At 42.4% G+C, this 21,337-nt stretch overlaps 1 pseudogene; it reads right to left on the minus strand.

The window, feature by feature from the left end:
• Positions 1 to 19,453: 19,453 nt before the first annotated feature.
• On the minus strand, positions 19,454 to 19,606 carry LOC128105926 (uncharacterized; annotated as a pseudogene).
• Positions 19,607 to 21,337: the final 1,731 nt, after the last annotated feature.

Consider the following 21,337-nt stretch of genomic DNA (forward strand, 5'->3'; position numbering starts at 1 on the left):
TGGGGTTTTCCCATTGTGCTGTAAGCCTCTATTTAAGGTTTCCTCCTTCTTTTTTTTTTTTTTTTTTTTTTTGGTTTTCAAGACAGGGTTTCTCTGTGTAGCTTTGCGCCTTTCCTGGAACTCACTTTGTAGACCAGGCTGGCCTCGAACTCACAGAGATCCGCCTGGCTCTGCCTCCCGAGTGCTGGGATTAAAGGCGTGCGCCACCACCGCCCGGCTGGTTTCCTCCCTCTTTCAATAAACGGCATTCGGCATTCTGCTGAGGCGAGTGACCCGCTGTCTTTGTCTCTGTTTGTCGATCCACAGCCCCTTGCTCGGACATGGTGAACGGGTGATGGCAGCGCGGGCGTTATTGCTACAGTTGGGTGCCTGACTAGGGAGCTCACCCCTGGCAGAGGATACTTCTCTCTTCTTCAGCAGTCATCAGTTGCCCGTCATTCTTTGTCGGGTGGTGTGGCCCCGGAGATTTCCCCTTCCTCACTAGCACATCTGTTGATATTGCACTGCTCAGGTCTTGTTTATGGAGTCATTTGTAGGGGAGATGGCCTCACAGCAGTTACCCTGTACTCTGGCTCTTATGATCTTTCTGTTTAGTCTTCTACAATGTTCCCTGAGCCACAGAGGCAGGAGTTGTATCCAATGGGGCCGAGATCTCCATGATCTGTTGACCTAAGCATTGTGACTAGTTGTGATTTTCTGAGATGGTCTCCATTTGCTATAAAGAGAAGCTTCTATTTTTTTTTTTTTTTTTTTTTTTCTGAGATAGGTTTCTCTGTGTAGGTTCGGCTGTCCTGGAACTTGCTTTGTAAATCAGGCTGGTGTCAAACTCTAGATACATGCCTGCCTCTGCCTCCCAAGTGCTGGGATTAAGGCATGTGCCCCCATTGCTTCTTGATGAGGGGTGATAGCTAGTTACCTGTGGGAATAAGGATAAGATGTAGAATGTAGTCAGAATATTGCTGGCCTAGCATAGTGGCTTTATTGATTCTCTTCTAATACTCATGACCATACCTGCCCTGGGAAGTTAGCTATGTTTCTAATACTAGGCATGATTTCCCTCCTATTGAGGGGACCTTGGTCTAACTACATAGTCGATTATCACATGCAAGTGCCGCTTATTACACCTTTTATGGATATCTTGTTGTGATGGCCATGGTGGTTCTGCGGTGCTTTGAATAAGAATGGACCCATAAGCTCATATATTTGAACGCTTAGTTACCAGGAAGTGAAGGTATTAGAAGGATTACCAGGTGTGGCCTTGTCAGAGAAAATGTGTCCCTAGAGGTGGACTTCAAGGTTTCAAAGGCCCATGCCAGCCAGGCCCAGGCTCTCTCTCTCTCTTTGCCTACAAATACGGATGTCCCTCTCAACTACTGCATGCATAACACCATGCTCCCCACCATGACAATAATGAACTAAGCCTCTAAAACTGTAAACAAGCCCCCAGTTAAAGGCTTCCTTTTCTAAGAGTTTCCTTAGTCATGGTATCTCTTCACAGCAATAGAACAGTGACTAAGACAGATTCATAGGTGTTGAAGCTGGGTAGGACTCTTAATTGCTTCTCTGTCTTGGCATCTTGAAGGGTATTTTCTGGTACCATGGAAACTAGACCACATGACGGCTTTCAGATTCGATCCATCTGGAATAATCTGAGTCATGTGTCCTAAGTATGCAGTGTCTTCAGCAATAGGGGCTCTGAGAGGCTACTGAGGGTAATATTCATAGTCTATGTTGTTTTGAGAGTCACTTGGACTAAATTGACCAACCATTCTAAAGGAGAGTTCACATGCCTGGTACTGGGATTTTTGTTAGCATACATTTACACACACACACACACACACACACACACACACACACACACAGAGTTTGATTTTCAGGTAATATAAAATAATAAGATTCTTTGAAGCTTCATCAAACAACCTTAGTGTTACTTGTCTTTCCTCTCTCCTCTTTCTGTATTGCCCTCTTTTCTCCTCCCCAGTTGGAGCCCTCTGCCCAGTTTTTCTGCTTCCCACTTCATATCAGCTGTATTCTGCTATCCCTCTCTCAAGCCACCCTCCCCAACTCCCCTGAATGATTATATTTCCCTGGTTTCTGCGGTTACTCCAAGTTGTGTGTTCACTTCTGAATATTTGGAGCTGGAAACCACAGATGAGAGAGAATATGCAGTGTTTATCTTTGTGGGTCTGGATTACCTCACTCAATATAATCTTTTCTAGGTCCATCTACTTGCCTGAAAAGATCATGATTCCATTTTTCTTTACAGCTGAATAGTGTCCCATTGTGTATGTGTGTCATGTTTTAATTACCCATTCATCAGTGTTGGGACATTTAGGTTGTTTCCATTTTCTGACTATTGTGAATAGTGTAGCAACGCTCTTGAGTCTTTTGGGCATAAGCCAAGGAGTGGTATAGTTGGGTCAGTGTATTCATTTTTAGTTTTTTTGAGGATTCTTCACACTGATTTCCAGAGTGGCTGCACTAATTTGCATCCCCACCATTAGTGAATGAGGGTTGCCCTTTCCTCACAATCATGCCGGCGTTTGTTGTTGTTGTATTTTAAAAAACGTCGCAAGGCAGCCTTGGCGGGTGGAGCCAAGGGGCATGGGTGGAAAGCCACTCACACCATGCAGGCGGCACTCACGTGGAAAATTTTATTAAGGGGAAAAGGGAGGGGGGATGAAAGAGAAAGCGGGTGGAGTCTGATGCAGGAGGAGGAGGAGGAGAAGAAGAGAAAGAGAAAAGGGAAGAAAGAAAGGGAGGAGGTGTCAGGTGTGTTGCTGGTTTTAGTCTGACTCGTGTAAGAAGAAAGCTCAGAGATGTTTTAATTTGCATTTCTCTAATTGATAAGCATGATAAACAGTTGTTTGTTTTTGATTTTTTTGAGACAAGGTTTCTCTATGTAACCCTAGCTGTCCTTGAACTCACAGAGATCCTCCTGCCTCTGCCTCCTGAGTGCTGGGATTATTAAACCACTGCCTGGCTTTGGTAAACACTTTTTGGGGTATTTTTTAAGCCATTTTTATTTCTTCTATTAAGAACTCTCTGTCTGATGGAAACTATTACAGAAACCCACAGCCAATCAAAACATGCAGAGTTGTGGAGTCCAGTCCCCAAATAATATACCTACAACACAATTCCTGCACCTAAGGCTTGGGGGTCATTGAGGAAGAGAGGGTAGAGAGATTGCAAGAACCAGAGGAACGGGGTGGGGCGGGTAGGGTTGTAGTGACATTCTTGTCTCAGAAGCTACACTCATAAAGTCTCACCAACAAGACTGCTTAAACGTGAGACGAACAAGGATGACGCCACTGGACATGCTGACATGGATGAGGAAAAGCTCACAAGCCTCAACTGTGGTGATATTTTATCTGTATGTTAATAAATAAAGTTTGCCTGGAGATCAGAGGAAATAAGCAAGCCATTTTAAGTAAACACAAAAGTCAGGCAATGGTAGCACACGCCCTTAATCCGATCACTTGGCAGGCAGGGTCTGAGTGTTCAAGGCCACACCAGGGAACAGAGCCAAGCGTGGTGACACACGCCTTTAATCCCAGTACCAAACATAGAGACCTGGAGGTCTGTATCTGTACAGACAGGCAGTGACAAAGAAGTGAGGTAGCTGGGCTAAGAGGCAATGAGAGGACAGAACAGCAAGGCAATGAAGGCACGGGTAGATAGGAAGTAGCTCACTTTTTAGTAGCTGCAGAGCTGGAGAGGTAAGGTTGGTGGCTCTCACTATTGCCCTGATCTCTAAGGCTTTCACCCCTATATTTGGCTCTGTGTTTTTTATTTAATAAGACCGTTTAGAAATTTGTCTACGCTCAACCCTACACAAAAAACTTCAGGCAAGTAAGGAATGCTGGAGGTGCAGGGGGAGAATAGTCTTCTCTAGGGAAGAGCACCACAACTGCTTATTCAATACCAAATGGCCATCTATCTATCTATCTATCTATCTATCTATCTATCTATCTATCTATCTATCTAATGAAAAAAGAGGCCATAAAGTTGAAAGAGAGCAAAGAGGGGTATATGGGAGGGTTTGGAGGGAAGTCAAGAAAAGGGGAAACAATATAATTATATTAATCTCAAAATAATAAAAAACAAAAGATTTTAAAAAACCAATTTAGGTCCCTAACCTATTTAATTTTTTTCCATCCAACATATTTTGATCACATCCTTTCCTCTCCCAAATTCTTCCCAGGTCCTCCCTACCTTCTTACCCACCCAACTTCATATTATTTCTCTTTCTCTCTAAGAAACAAACAAACAAAACAACCCCCCCAAACAGGAACAACAGCAAAAATTAAAAGTTAAAATACTCCCCACAAAAAAGAAAAGAAAGAAAGAAAAAGAAAAAATATCAATAAGGCAAAAATACCAAAACAAAACAAAAAAAAAAACTGACCAAGAAACAACCAAAACAAAAAACCATGGCGTCTATTTGGTGTTGGTCAAGTCCCTAGCCCATTTTTAACTGGATCATTTGTTTCCTTGACTCTTTTTGAGTTCTTTGTATAGTCTGGATGTTAATCCTCTGCCAGATGTATCTGGTAACAATCCTCTCCCATTCCGTGGGCTTCTTCATGACTGTTTCCTTAGCAAGATGAAGCTTTCTAGTTTAATGAGGTCCACTCACCAGTTGTTGATCAGTTCCTGGGCAAATGGAGTTCCATTCAGGAAGTTTTCCCTGCACCTAAATCTTAGGTTTTCTTCTAGCAGTTTTAACAGTTTAGGTTTCAGATGGAGGGAGGGCTTTGATCCACTTGGAGCTAATTTTTGTGCAGGGTGATAGATATGGGTCTAATTTTGTTCTTCTGCATGTGGACATACAGTTTCCCAGTCCAATTTGTTGAAGATGTCTTTACTCCAGTGTATGTTTCTGTAGTTACAAATACTTATTTACATATGGGTTTTCTAATTTATTCCATTGGTCTACTCGTCTGTTTTTGTGCCAATACTATATTGTTTCTATTATGATAATGCTATAATACATCTTGAAGTCTGGAATGGTAATCTCTCCAGTATTGTTCTTTTTGCTTGGGACTGCTCTAGTTATTTGGAGTCTTTTCTGGTTCCATATGAATTTCAGGATTTTTTTCTTTTTCTATTTCTGCGAAGAGTGTTGTATGCATTTTTGATTGGGATTACACTGACTCTGCAGCATAATCACTTTCTTGGTGTGTTTGTTGTTAGTGTATAGAAGGGCTACTGATTTTTTAGAAGTTGGTTTTGTACCCCACTGCTTTGCTGAAATTGTTTCTAGAAGTTTTCTTGTGAAATCTGTGCTATCTCCTATGTATACATATCATATATCATATCATCTGAAAATAGGGATTATTTGATTTCTTTTATATGCTACTGGATTTAGTTTGCCTGTATCTGGGTGACGATTTTGCATTAGTATTTACAAGGGACATTTGTCGATAGCTTTCTTGTGTAGTAGGACTCATGAGATGACTGAGGAAATATCATCTCCTCTTCACTTTTTCTTTAAAGATCCTGAGAAAGATTGGTGTTAGTTATTCAACCACTTGACAGAATTTGTTGATGAAGTCATTAAGTGCAGGCCTTTCTTTATTGGGAAGTTATTAAACTTTTTTTTCTTTGATTACTAAGTCAGACTTACTGACTGTAAGTCTCCAGAGTTTTCTATTTCTTCATGACTGAGTTTTGGCAGACTGTCTCTTCCCAGGACTTTGTACATTTTGTCTAGTTTATTGTCTTAAACTGTTTGTGAAGCTATAATAAAACACCTGTACACAATAGGTGTGTTACTACACCTGTTTTGGCATAATAAGACTGAGTGATTTGTAAACAGGAGGTTATTAGAATTTTGGAGGCAGAATTGGTCAATATCAAGAAATACTGAGTAGGTATGATGCCTGGCAAGAGGCCCAGTTTTTCCTCCAAAGGAGGGGAACATAGTGTATGACTTCCTTCATCATGCCCTATAATAACAGGGTGTCTGATCCTATTACAAAGGTAAACCATCATGACTCAATGACTTCCTAAGGGCCATGGCTCATGATGCCAATGCACTTGGGATGAAGTAAGTGTTCATGTGAATTCTGGAAGGGACACAAACATTAAAGCTGTATCAGTTATCAAGTTTGTTGAAGTAAAATCTTTTCCCAAACTCTCTTACAACCCTGTTTATTTATATAAAACCTATAATAATATTCCTCCTTTTATTTATGACTTGCGGATTTTTTTTATTTCTTTTTTTTTAAAGATTTATTTATTTATTATGTATACAGAAGAGGGTGCCAGATCTCATTACAGATGGTTGTGAGCCACCATGTGGGTGCTGGGAATTGAACTCAGGACCTTTGGAAGAGCAGTCAGTGCTCTTAACCTCTGAGCCATCTCTCCAGCCCTTTTTTTTAATTTCTTAGTCAATCTAAGCATTGTCAATTGTATTAATCTCAAAGAATCAGCTTTTAGATTTGTGGACTTCCTCCATATTTTTCTCCTCTCTATTTGGTTATATTTGCTATAGTATTTATTTTCTTTCTTCTGCAAATTTGAGTTCAGTTTTTTTTTTTCCCCTAAGTCATTGTTCAGTCCTGTTAGGTTGCTGACTTGAGATCTTTCTGGGCAAGTGTTCTCAGCTGTAACTCTCCTACCTAGTGCTGCTTTTGTTGTACCCCATATGTTTCAATAGGTTATATTCTCATACTGGAGTGTAGCTCAGAGGTAGAACATTTACCTAGCATATGTGAGGCCCTAGTTTTGATCTTTAGCAACACACACACACACACACACACACACACACACACACACACACACACACACACACACACACACGGGTGGGGGGGCCAGAATATTGTATTCTCGTTTTCATCACATATAAGCAACATCTAACCTCCCTGTGGTTTCTCGTGTGTGTAGACGTGTGTGTATGTGTGTTGTATACATGCACATGAGGAGGCCAAAGCAGGGTGCTACCACTCTTGGTCCTGTGAGGCAGAGTCTCTCTCTCTCTCTCTTTTTATAATTAAAAAAAAGATTTATTTATATTTATTTTCATTTTATGTGTTTGAGTGTTTTGCCTACATGGGCATAAGTCATGGAAGCCAGAAGAGAGCATCTAATCCCCTAGAACTGGAGTTAGGGATAGCTGTGAGATACCACGTGCGATGCTAGGAACTCAGGTCCTCTGCAAGAGCAGCAAATGTTCTTGACTGATGAGCGATTGCTACAGCCCTGTACCTTTTTGACAATGGGCAAGGAAGAATGACTTTCTAAAAGATGTCAAAGATGAACTCTTCCTGGTCGACTTAGTTAGGGCTACATAGTGAGTCCCTGTGCTGAGAGCGTGACCAGTCAGAAGTGAAGCCATGCACAGCAGGGTCCACACCAAGGAATTATGAAGTGAAGATTTAATTTTTCTGACAACATCTAGATGAGTCTCATTCAGACCTGTCCATGACTTACATCCTCAGGCAATGTGGGTCTTTTGAATTTTGAGGATCTTTACATTCTGAAACTCTGACTCACACACACACACACACACACTCACGCGGAACACCTCTGTGTATCTTTGAACTACAGCGATGTTACTTGTAAGGTATTCTTAGAACAGCAACTTTAAAAGAATAGCCAGTGATGTAGGTAGGAGGGGAAATTCAGGTCTCTGAGACAGCCTTGGCTTTTTTTTTTCATGTTCGGATTTTTTTTTCCACTTTTTAAATTTATTTTTCTATTATCAGCTTGATACAATATAAATTCTTATCCTAATTGTGAAATGTTTCATTGAGGCTTGCCCAGTAATTGAGTAAAACCAAAACTTATTATAAGCCACAGTCATCCTAGGGTCCCCCTTGCTGTATAGCCTCCCTGGTTCTGTGGGTTGCAGTTTGATTGTTCTTTGCTTTATATCTAGAATCCACTTATGAGCGAGTACATACCATGTTTGTTCTTCTGGGTTTGGGTTACCTCACTCAGGATGATTTTTTCTAGTTCCATCCATTTGCCTGCAAATTTCATGCTTTCATTGTTTTTCTCTGCTGAGTAGTACTCCATTGTGTATATGTACCACATTTTCTTAATCCATTCTTCAGTTGACGGGCATCTAGGTTGTTTCCAGGATCTGGCTATTACAAATAGTGCTGCTATGAACATAGCTGAGCATGTTTCTTTGTGGTATGATTGAGCATTTCTTGGGTATATGCCCAAGAGTGGTATGGCTGGGTCTTGAGGTAGATCGATTCCCAATTTTCTGAGAAACCACCATACTGATTTCCACAATGGTTGTACAAGTTTGCACTCCCACCAACAGTGGAGGAGTGTTCCCTTTGCTCTGCATCCTCTCCAACATAGACTGTCATTAGTGTTTTTGATCATTGCCATTCTGACAGGTGTAAGGTGGTATCTCAGAGTTGTTTTGATTTGCATTTCTCTGATGAGTAAGGATGTTGAACATTTCTTTAAATGTCTTTCAGCCATTAGTGATTCTTCTTTTGAGAATTCTCTGTTTAGCTCTTCAGCCCATTTTTTAATTGGATTGTTCAGTATTTTAATGTCTAGTTTCTTGAGTTCTTTATATACTTTGGAGATCAGTCCTCTGTCAGATGTGGGGTTGGTAAAGGTCTTTTCCCATTCTGTAGGCTGTCTTTTGGTCTTATTGACTGTGTCTTTTGCTCTATAAAAGCTTCTCAGTTTCAAGAGGACCCATTTATTAATTGTTGTGCTCAGGGTCTGTGCTGCTGGTGTTATATTTAGGAAGTGATCTCCTGTGCCAATTCATTCAAGTGTACTTCCTACTTTCTCTTCTATTAAGTTTAGTGTAACTGGACTTATGTTGAGGTCTTTGATCCACTTGGACTTGAGTTTTGTGCATGGTGACAGATACGGATCTATTTGTAATCTTTTACATATTGACATCCAGTTATGCCAGCACCGTTTGTTGAAGATATTTTCTTTTTTCCATTGTATAGTTTTGGCTTCTTTGCCAAATATCAGGTGTTCATATGTGCGTGGATTAATGTCAGGGTCTTCAATTTGATTCCATTGGTCTGTATGTCAGTTTTTATACCAGTACCAAGCTGTTTTTATTACTATAGTTTTATAGTAGAGCTTTAGGTCAGGGATGGTGATGCCTCCAGAGGTTGCTTTATTATACAGGATTCTTTTAGCTATCCTGGGTCTTTTGTTTTTCCATATGAAGTTGAGTATTTTTCTTTCCAAGTCTGTGAAGAATTGTGTTGGGATTTTGATGGGGATTGCATTGAATCTGTAGATTGCTTTTGGTAAGATTGCCATTTTTACTATGTTAATCCTACCTATCCATGAGCATGGGAGATCCTTCCGTTTTCTGATATCTTCTTCAATTTCTTTCTTTAGAGATTTAAAGTTCTTATCAAAAAGGTACTTCACTTGTTTAGTTAGTGTTATCCCAAGGTATATTATATTATTTGTGGCTATTGTAAAGGGTGATGTTCCTCTGATTTCTTTCTCAGCCCTTTTTTCATTTGTGTATAGGAGGGCTACTGATTTTTTTGAGTTGATCTTGTATCCAAGGCAGAGTCTCGTGCTGAACCCCAGGCTCCTGTTTTTTGCCAGGAAGCCCCAGCAATCCTGTATCTGTTCCTCGTAGTGCTGGTGTATGTGTGACCTCACCAGGCATGTGGCTGCTGATATTCAAACTCTCCTCATCATGCTTGCACAACGAACATTCTTAATCATTCAGCCATCTCTTTTAGCCCTATTTTTTTTTGTTTTTGTTTTTTCAAAAGTATATTCTTAAAATTATGTACAGGTTTTAAAAATTACTTTGTCAGTCTTTCCGAAAATAGGTACAATTGTGTTGGTGACTATATTAGAATTTACAAATTCGATTATTGCCCAGAGAAAGGAAAATTACCCCTAAAATATACTTCTCCGGGGGCCGGTTTATCATCTAATCTGCACAATATGGAGATGAGCATAGCAGACCCAAGTCCCTTCAGTGATCCTCCTCCAGGCCCAGACTAGCTACACACTTCCTGCCAACAGCCATTAATACCCAACAATAGTGCTTTCAGGGTTTTCTTCAACAGACACCTAGGTTATGCTTCTCAGGTATCACCATGCTCACTAGAGATGAAACACTGTGGGAAGCAAGACACCCAAACAGTGAGTGTGGCTGTGACCACCGTGTAGTTGATTTTCCTGAAAATAGATCCTCAGGAGGTTGAGTAACTTCAGCTTTGTCATCTCATCTTCTACTTCCCCTGGGGCCAAGAGAGTCCAGAGGCAGGGAGGGACCAGAAGTCATTGCAGGTCAAGAGCTGTGGCATGTTAAGGCAGACCACTAGTTGTGTAAGAGTGTGTTTTTTACATCTGAATACATTTGGGATTTCTGGTTTTCTTTCTATTATAGGTTTTGAGCCTCATGTCAGTGTGGACAGTTGATAGTACCTTGGACAATATCTATCTTTTAAAGTCTATAGAAGTTTGATTTGTGGCCAGGTGTGGGGGCACAGGGCTATACAGACAGCACTTGGAAGTCAGGGGCAGGAGGACCAAGAGTCCAGGTTATCCTCAACTACATGTTGAGTTTGAGGTCAGCCTGGGCGACATGAGGTTCTGTTTCCAAAAAGAAAATAAGAATCTATAGAGATTTGATTTGTGGGCTACCATATGGTCTACCTGGAAAAGGTCCCAGGTACTTGATAAAGGAGTTATCTTTTTGCTGATGAGCGTGGTGTTCTGCACACTAATTAGATCAGGCATTTTTAATTTTTATTACTTCATTTATTTCACAATCATGTTATTGGACAACATATATTTCTTTGCTTGGGGTATGTGTTTGAGCATACAAAGAAGTTCTAGAAAGCCACTCTGGTTACTCTGTAGGTGTAACATTAGACATGAGGGAGGCAGGGAAGGGACCAACTCTTCACAGAAGAGGTCTTTCACAGAAGCATGTTGCTTCCAAAGTTAGACTGAGGTAGTCAAGGATACATGATGACTATCTCAATTGTAACCTATGGCCAGCTGAGCAGTGGGGACTAGAGCATGCTCTGTTGCTTCTCTCAGTGGAGTACTTTCTGAAGCTACCTGGCCCCTGGACTGCAGAAGGCCCTTCAATGTACTGCGCAAAAGAGGTGTGTCTGCAGCTCAAGATGGGTGGCAATTAGCACCTCCTGAGCAATTAACACCTCAATAACTCCACACCCTCAACTGTTCTTTCCCTCATGGCTGTGGCAACTAGTTTACAGTCTCTGTTGGCCCTGTACAGACATGGAGAGGATTTCCTGTACACTCATACTGCAGGTCTCTTGCAGTGTGCCCTGTGGCTTCTCTGAGGCTTCACAGTCTACTCAATGATTGTGCCAGTCCAGTGGGAATTTTGAGGAACTAGTGCTTCCAAGACCAGCCTTCATCAATGAGGAACGGCAACCACAGCATAAATATTTCAACCTTTCCCTCCCTTTGCACAGACTTATTTAAAGTATTTTCTTTAAGACAGGTGTGGTGATTTGTGGGATGACTCATCCCTAACAGGCTTGAGGGCCACCCGGCCCAAACAAGTAAAAAAAGATACTTTCTGAGAGCCAAGCTGGGTCTGCCTACCCGCCTTAGCAACAGCTGTTGAAACATGATCTGGAGATGACCTGGACCAATGAGAGGCAGCCATGTCACATCAGCAGATGCATATTCATCAGACTTCCCCCCAGGGTGGGGTTGAGAATATATAAGGCTTGCCTCTCCCTGAATAAACTGAGCTTGTTGTTTCGACATTCTCCCAGAGTCTGTGTCGTTGACTCTGCGACTACTTGGCCCCCTCCCACAAAGGGAACAACAGCACAGGGCCCTGCCACATTGACTATTATAATTTCCTAGCCACCCCCTAGCTACATGATAGTGTATGTGTTGTCCAGCAGCCAGGCAGAATGCTTAGTCAATCCAGGGCCTTATGACCTATGTAATCCATGCACCCTGTGGTCACATAATCTGCATGCAGCATGATCATGTAATCTATGTGCATGTGTGGCATAGCTACGTAAGCCCATATGCACATGAGCACGTGTACAAGGTTGGGGGGGACCTATAAAAGCAGATTCCCCACCCGTTCCCCTGCCCCTCACCCTCTCTTCCAAACTGTTTCTAGTAGGTCTATTGCACAGTCCCACTCCCCGGCCCCCAATAAAACTCTTGTAGTGCGTTTTATTGTACCTCGTGTTCTCTCTTGCCTGGTAAATAGCACCACAAATAAGTAGCAATGACATATCTGCAATCTCTGCACTTTGGGAGGCTGAGGCAAGAGGAGTGCTCTAAGTTCAAGGCCAGATGGAGTTACATAGCAAGTTCAAGGCCAACCTGAGCTACACAGAGAGATCCTAGTTAAAAACCACCAGCAAATAACTAAATAAATGAATAAGTGAACAAATCACTTCTTTAAATGTGTCAATCTGAAAATAAAAAAAAAATTGCTGTTGGTCAACTTTAGAAATATTTATTTCTAGCTTATGTGCATGTATGTGTGTATGTAAACCATGTAAATGCCTAGTGCCCAAAGAGGCCAGAGGAAGACGTCAGATCTTCTGGAACTGTCATTACAGAAGGTTGTGAATTGCCAGGTGGGTGTGGGGAATTGAACTTGGGTCCTCTGTAGGAGCAGCAAGTGGTCTTAACCACTGAGCAGTCTCTCTAGCCCCACGATCAACTCATTTTTATTATTATACTCTCCTTACTGGAATACTTTCCCAAATAAATCACCTATATCCAAGCCTTGTTCTCAGTGTCTGACTTTGGAAAATCTAGGTCAAGACAGGAATTGTCAAAAAAGCACATAGAAGCTTTCATGAATAGACATTCTGTCTAAAAATGAGACAATCTAAAATCCAATAAAATGCTCAAACTTTATAAAAGTACATTGAACATATAAAAACCATCACTTTATAATGATACTCAGAAGGAAAAGATAGGGAAAACAAAACTCATTAGACACCTTAGAAAGTTGCTGAGGTAACAAGTAATTATTTTAAAAATTAGAAACCCAAAGAAAAGAAACATCTGTCTTGACTTTTCTAGCACACACTGTATAGCAAGGAGCTAAGGAGATTGGCACAAGACAAAAACAACTAACAGCCAACCCAAAAACAACAACCATTCAAAAAAATCAGTTCAGAAAGTGACCCGCACATACAGAGTCTCTTGGTTTTTGACATTTGTAGTTTTGGGCACTAGGGAAAAAAGTTTCAAACAAGCAATCCAACCATTTGCATATTCATGTGGAGTCCTTTTAGCTTAAACTCTCCATCACTATTACCACACTGACACACACAGCTACAATCAATTATAGAAATGATCATGGAAAAGCTACACAATAATGCCTTTCAAAGATAGTAAGAAAAATGTATTTATTATTTGAGGACAAAAAATATTGTCTACAATGATAGAAAAGGGAAAAACCTGGGCTGACAAGATGACTCAGTGGGTAAAGGTGCTTGCCACACAGGCCTGATGACCTGAGTGCCATCCCCAGATATCATGGTAGAAGGAGAAAACCAACTCCTAAAAAGTTATCCTTTATGCTTCACATGTGCACAGTGGTATAGGTGAGCCTCCATACACACACACACACACACACACACAAAGGTAAAAATTCAAAAAGACAAGAAACAAAAGAAAAGATAGATAAATAAAATGTCATTAAAATTAAGACCTTTTGTTCATTAAAGAACTATATTAGGAAAGAGAAAAGGGAGGGGCCGGGGAGACGGCTCCATCTGTAGAGTGCCTGCCATGCCAGCATGAAGAACCAAGTTCAAGCCCCAAAGCCCACAGTAAGAGCTAGTATGGTGGCAATATTTGTAATCCCAGTGCTGCAGAGGTAGAGACAGGAGAATATCTGGAACTTGTTGCACAGGCAATTTACCATAATCAGCAAGCCCCAGGTTCCACTGAGAGACCTTGCCTAAAAAAAAGAAAAAAAGAGTGGCCATCCTGAGGAACAATGACCTGAGGTTGGCCTCTGGCCTTCACAAGCGTGCAAACACAGAAAAGAATTAAACATTTGTATTGGCTTTTTTGGGGCACAAACTGTGTATTAAATAATCAAAAAAATGGGCACAAGAGTATGACAATTAACAGCCAACACAAACAAACAACCTTTCAGAAAAATCATACACATATACACAAAGTGAAAAAGTGAGAAACACACCGGAAGGAAGTATTTGTCACATCTACATAACATCTCTAAATAACCCACAAACTCGCCATAGGCAGGCAACAGCTCTCCGGAAAGAAAAAGAAGCGAAGATGATGAACCGCCACTTAGAACGTAACAGCGGGTAAACTATGTAACCATTCTCTATCTTATTGTTCATTACAACAATACAAACTTAAGAACAATGTCAGGGTTAGGGGCTGACAATTGACTCCTTGTCAACTTTACATCAGAACACAAGATTTTTTAATTAGAACCTTTCCTTTCTTATGTATGCACAAGATGGCATGTAAATATTAAATCACAATATGAAGCCTAACTTTAAAAAGTCCCTCGTGAAATTAAATAAATAAATAAATAAACAAATAAATGAAAAAGGAAAGGAAGGGAAAGGACATGACCGCTCCCGGGTACGGTGGAGGAGAAAGTTTATTTTAGACATGTGAGAGCGCATAGCCAGAGGCAGAGGAAGGGACATCTGCGGGAGTCCAGAGTGGACATGACCCTGAGCCAATGGGGAGGGCAGATGGGAGAGAGGGGCACCAGGTGCAGCATCCACGAGGCCCCAAAGAGAGTAGACAAACAAGGCCAAGCAACCAAAATGGTTGGATTATACAGGGAAAGGCCGCTGGGGGAAGGGCGGCCCAGCCCCTGGGCTGGAGAAGTTTAGGGTAGGGGGTGGGGTCTGCTAGCCAGGAGAGGCCTGTGACAGGTAGGGAGGGGCTGAGGGAAGGACGGGAAACCTGGCGGCCAGGTCCACTTTGATATGTTAAATAGGCACCTCAGCCTGTTTGTCCTAGGCTTGCAAACTAACATCACAGTCTTTACCAATTCAAACACATTGAGAGTTCAGTATCTTTAAAAAATTCAAAATATCTTTTAAAAGCTCAAATTCTTTCAACTGTAGGCTCCTGTAAACACCAAAATTAAGTTAAATCCTTTCTTCCGGAGAGAAGAACCAAAGGGCTTGGGTCATTTCTTTGGCAGCTCACACAGCTGGTGTTCTAGGCGCCAGTTGACTTGACTTCTCAGCCTCTGTTGTTCTTGGGGGCATCCCAGGCTATAGGCATCGCCAAAATGGCAGTCTCCTGCTACAACTGAGTCTGCGATCTCCGGTGGCCTCTCCTGGCTTCTCACAGTGCCAAGCCTCAGCGGATTCTTAAGATCCCTTCATGTCTTCAAAACCAGTACCACCTGGGTGACTCTTACACTACCAAATTTGGCTATCAGTGTGAGGTACAACTTTGGCTGCCTCTGGAATAAAGCTTTAGTGTGTTGACTCTGAAAAAACACTTCCCAGAAGATTTCACTTCAGTGATGCTGGTCTCTTTTTAATCACCACTAATTGCTTAACTAGCTCCAGATGACCAGCATCAATTGTCCCAGCAAAGCAAAGATTTCACTTCTGTGGTTCAGGTCTCTTGTTAATCACAGCTGATTCTTCAGCCCCAGCTAACAGGAACTGTAGACTCTCAACTCAAAATAGCAAACAGTGTTTTCTGGTGGAAGCCCCATCTCTCTGCCCAGACCCTGCCCCTCAGAAAGTCCTGCCAAACACAGCTCCTCCCCCAGAAATGCTCAAGACCACTCCCACCGGTTATTTAAACTGCCTCCTGGAAAACAGACACATGGTCTTATTGGCCTCTAGTCCCTGTCTCCTCTTTTGGGGGCTGGAGAATCACCCAGGACCACTTTACACATTAAATCAGGGCTTTTCTAGTTCAATCTGATTTGGTCTGAATTGGATTGCTGCATCGGTGGAGAAGCTTATCTGAGTGCAAAAACTTTTCATCGGGAAGTTCCACCGAGGGGGCTGATTTTCCCCCCACTGGCCCAGGGCATGGGATGGGAAAACATCCTTCTCCTCCCCCCCACCCCCACCCCTGCATGCACCCCCCCACACACACCTACTCTCAGCCAGACTAAGATCAGCTTTTGACTGTGTAAGTTGTCCTTTCTAAGTCATTGCCTTAGAGGCCCAGGGCCTCCTTCAATTTTCAGGGTGTCCTGCCAAAGACACAGCCACGCTAGGCCCCCTGACCCTTTTCTCACCCTCCACCTCCCCCGTTTTTGACCCAAGGCCTACCACAGTGGACGATTTGCACTAGGCTTCAGGTCCTGGGCATAGACTTGTGAAATGGGAATCTGCCATTCAAAGCTTGATCCTCAAATGCCCCTGGGGTGTCTTTTACAAAATCCATTCAAATTGTGGCTGATACCATCTGTCCAGATTGCTTGATTTCTCTGAGCACTAAGGCCTGGCCACAATACACCCTTGATAACCAATCAAGGTGGCTTCTGGAGGGGACCTTAGATTTTCCATCCTCTGTGATCTTGAAAATTTTTGTCGGCTTGGAGATAATTGGACAGAACTGCCCTATGTCCACAGTTTTTGGGTTCTGTGTTCCCACCCTCCCTAGAAAAGCCAATATCCCACAGCACTGGTCTTGCTGGCTAGGGTCATGACACCTCTACATTCTAGCCTATCTTGGAACTGGGACCCTCAAAATTCGGCTCTGATCATGCTGCTGGGGACACTGGTCCCTCCCCCACTTCCCCCCAACTCTCTCTACCCACCCCTTTCCTGGATGCCACGTGTTTCATTCATTGGCCAACATTCCACACATCCCTCCCTCTATCCGCCCCTCCTCCCTCCTATGCCCTCTGGGACAAAAGTTGAAGACCAAATTCCTCCTCCTTACCTGTCTTCCTGTCCTCCCCTCACCCCCACTGCCCCCCACTATCCCCCAATGCCTCAACCTGCATCCTGGTCCCCTTCTATACACTGGCCTAATGCCCCCACATCTTCCCCAGTTTCTTCTCATAGTCTCACCAGACTCCTGCCTTCCCACCCATTTCATTTCTCAGTCAGCACCAGATATTAGAAAGAAATTAAAAAGTTTGAAGAGGGTCCCCAAACTCTCCTACAGGAATTGGTAAAAATGGCTTTTAAAGTTTTTACCTACAGCTGAGTCATCCTGACAGAGAAGGCTGAAACAGAAGGCTATGCTCCAAATCCAAGCTTTAGCTGCTGCCCTGAGGCCACCAGATCCCCCACAAGGAGGACAAGGGAGGTCAACCATGTGGCTTTATTCCGCTGGAGCTCACCCCAAGTAGACTCCGTTAGAAGCCTGCTTCAAATGTGGCCAGCAGGCGCCCAGGAGGCCATGACCTGTCTCCCGACAGCCTGGACACTAGAGATCTGAATGCCCCCTGTGCAAGCTTGTCCTCTATGCCACATGACATGATGGAGGCCCAGCCTCACCCACACTGGCAACTGAGACTCTTCTGGCCTTTGAATTCCTAAGCCGGGTGGAGAACTAACATGGCCTAGACCTGGTGACTCCCATTTCCTTCTCCGAGCCTAGGGTGACCCTGCTGGTAGCAGGTAAGTCCATTGACTTTCTTTTGGACACGGAAGGTACCGTTTTCTGTTTTGACATCTCACTTGGGTCCTATAGTTCCCTCGCCAATTTCTGTCATGGGGGTGAATGGGGACCCCTTCTTTCCCACTTACAACCCCGACACTTCCCTGAATTCTTGCAGGGAGATTTTTCTCACACTCTTTTCTAGTCATATCGGCTTGCCCCCTATAACTCTGCTTGGCGGCAATATTCTCAACCACTTTGGGGCCACACTCACTTTGGCCCCCACACTCTCTCCTGAGTATTTTAAGGGTCCATTCCTCCTGCCAGACATGTCCAAGGCCAATCCACAGGGGCCCTCCAGATACTTCAGCCTCTGCACTAGCTTTGAGGACACCAACTGAGCGAGGACTGGCAGGGTCATGAAGTTTGTGTCAGAAGCTCTCAACATTTCCTGGAAGCTCCATCTCAGCCTCTGGCACCCTGGCATCCATATACCCAAAGAGTCTGGAATGTCCTGGTGGAAGCTCCACCTCAGCCTCTGGCACCCTGGCATCCATATGCCCAAAGAGTCTGGAATGTCCTGGTGGAAGCCCCACCTCTCTGCCCAGACCTTGCCCCTCAGAAAGTCCCACCAAACATAGCTCCTCTCCCAGAGATGCTCAAGACCACTTCTATAGGGTATTTAAACTGACTCCCAGAAAATAGACATGTCATTTTTTTGGTGTCTTGTCCCTGTCTCCTCTTTTGGGTGCCAGAGAATCACCCAGGAATGCTTTACCCATTAAACCTGGGCTTTTTCTAATTTAATCTGATTTGGTCTGATTTGGATTGCTGCATCAGTGGAGAGGCTTATTGGGGTGAAAAAACTTTTCAAATAGCCTTGCTAGAGTCTTTAAGTGACTCTGGAACTTCACAAGCCAGGCCTCCCTTATGTGCATTTCTCTCAATGCAGCTTAAGGAGAAGTCATCTTCTAGACAATCCACAGAAAGAGATCCCCAATAAATTGGGATGCATTCATGAATAAAACACACTACAATACAGGCAATGGAGGATTCCCCATAGCCGCTAGGGGAAAATTGCAATAGCATATGTAATTACAGACAGAAGCAAATGATATTTTGGAGTCTGTAGCCTTGTGGCCTTGCCTAAATGAGGTTTCCCATCAGAGAGTTTTCCTCCTGGTGGGCTGACACCTTGAATATTAATTGCCATCTGCTGTTCTTATGTCATGGCTCTTGGCATGCCCTTTCTTGATTGGTACCTTTCACTTAATAATATAAATAATGTTTCTATCATGTTTCTTCATGGCTTATTTTTTTAAGCACCAAATATTTTATCTTCTGAATGTACCAGTTTATTTATCCATCCACTTACTAAAGGACATCCTGATGGCTTCCTCATTTTTGCGTTTTGAATAAAAGTAGTATAAACATCCATGTACAAGTTGTTATACAGATTTTTTTTCTGTCTTTTTTTTTTTTTTTGTTTTTTTTGTTTTTCAAGATAGAGTTTCTCTGTGTAGCTTTGCGCCTTTCCTGGATCTCGATCTGTAGACCAGGTTGGCCTCGAACTCACAGAGATCCGCCTGTCTCTACCTCTCGAGTGCTGGGATTAAAGGCGTGCACCACCACTGCCCGGCCAGATTTTTTTTTCAAGACAGGGTTTCTCTGTGCAGCTTTGTGCCTTTCCTGGAACTCACTTGGTAGCCCAGGCTGGCCTCGAACTCACAGAGATCTGCCTGGCTCTACCTCCAGAGTGCTGAGATTAAAGGCATGTGCCACCACCGCCCGGCTACAGATATATTTTAAATTGCTTTGTGTAAGTACTAGTCAGGGCAATTGATAGAACATTAAAAAGAGTATGTTAGACAGGTGTAGTGGCACATGATTTTATTTTTTTTATTTTTATTTTTTTCTATTTTTACAGGGGAGAGCGCGAACGCAGTCCCCCACTACCACAAATTATGCAGTCGAGTTTCCCGCATTTGGGGAAATCGCAGGGGTCAGCACATCCGGAGTGCAATGGATAAGCCTCGCCACCTTCGTGATCATGGTATCTCCCCTGCCAGGTAAGTATGGCACATGATTTTAATCCCAGCACTTGGGAGGCAGAGGCAGACAGATCTCTGAGTTTGAGGCCAGCCTGGTCTATAGAGTGAGTTCCAGGACAGCCAGGGCTACACAGAGAAACCCTGTCTAGGAAAATACACATACACAAAAGACTATGTTTAGGCTTGCAAGAAACCTCAAAAAGACCTTCCCATGAATTTTTCTTTTCAGTGTCAATGAATAGTGTTCCTGTTGCTCTGCATCTTTTTGTTTCTAAACCTTTAATTTTTCCTTTGTTATACAAGCAAAACAAAATTAAAAATCCTAATAAGTGTTAATTCATTACGGGCTATAAAACAATCAAACTCTGACTTAAAAATATGAAGACAGAGATACTTTGTGAATCAACATTTTCAGATTTTATTCTTTCTCTTCAAGTTTCCTATTGTGCCTTTCAAGTAAAACAAAATATCAAAGCAACCATTTTACTATTATTATTATTATTACTATTACTATTATTACTATTACTATTATTATTATTATTATTAGTGTGGGACTCTTGTTCTGTTGCTCATGTTGAACTCGAGTTATGCACTCAAATGTTCCTCCCGCCTTGAGGATTTGGGACTACAGATGTGCTAGTTGTATATCACATCTGTCTCTCTAGCAACTGTTTAAAAGCTAGGAATTCCCCTAACAACTGCTAAGATTAATAAGCACCTGCTGTGCACAGCTCTGTCTAAGGGCACACATGCAGACAGCCAGTACAGCCAAAGCTTTGCTCTTTATGCCAGCCTCCAAGCTCTGAGACTTTCCATCTCTAAAAACTGTTGTCACCTGACATGCTCATGAAACTTGCTGCCTTGAACATTTGCCTACTTCCTTCAATTTTCTCTTCCTATTAATAATTGATGAGCAACATTTGCAATTATGCAGACCCAAAATATTGTAACATGGGACTTTCCATCACCCTTCACACCAATATTCTATCAATCCTCTCATTCTCATCTTTATTGTAAGTAAACAGTCAATAAATACTTGTTGAATAAATAAAAATTATTTCTCAGTATTGGTTTCCCTTCTTTGGGGCCTTTAAATTTTTGAATGTTTCAAGCTGACTATGTCAATCAATGTTAATGCACTTGGCTAAAATTTTCAAAGCTCTGGGTTCCAACCCCAGCACAAAATAAAAAATTGTGTTCCTATAAAAGAAAAATGCACAGTATTTATAATTCTCATCATGCATGCTACAATCAGAATAGTAAGATAAGATGTAAACAGAGAAGTATTATTTGGACTTAAAGAAACAGTTTCCCAAGGGAAAAACCCATTGATAGGTTCAAGAACTTCTTAGTTCTATAAATGAAAGACCCTAACCCTTCAGGCTTATACCCCCCAAGCCCCAGGAGAATGAGGAACTAAAAAGCTAGTTCCAAGGGCAAACTAACTCAGCCATTACTCAACCACCCCTGCCCCAATGTAGCAATGTAAAGAGATTTCTGTTAAGAGATGCCCTCAACTGTGACTGGGATAATTGCAAGTGTTCCAGGAAAGACCACTGTAACCTTTGTGTAACCTTCACTCCCACCCTGATACCCCCCTTGAGGTTTCGGGAAGAATGTACTTGTGGATGTGATTGTACCCACCCTGTGATCAGGCCATGATATTGTGAAATTAGCCTCTAGACATAAATCAATCGGAACGAAATTGTATAGGAATTGTAATCTTATGGCTTTTGTGGGTTTTTTCCTTAAAAAGT

The sequence above is a fragment of the Peromyscus californicus genome, unplaced genomic scaffold (assembly GCF_007827085.1).
Source record: "Peromyscus californicus insignis strain IS unplaced genomic scaffold, ASM782708v3 Scaffold_11__1_contigs__length_118956290, whole genome shotgun sequence".
NCBI classification, from domain to species: Eukaryota; Metazoa; Chordata; class Mammalia; order Rodentia; family Cricetidae; genus Peromyscus; species Peromyscus californicus.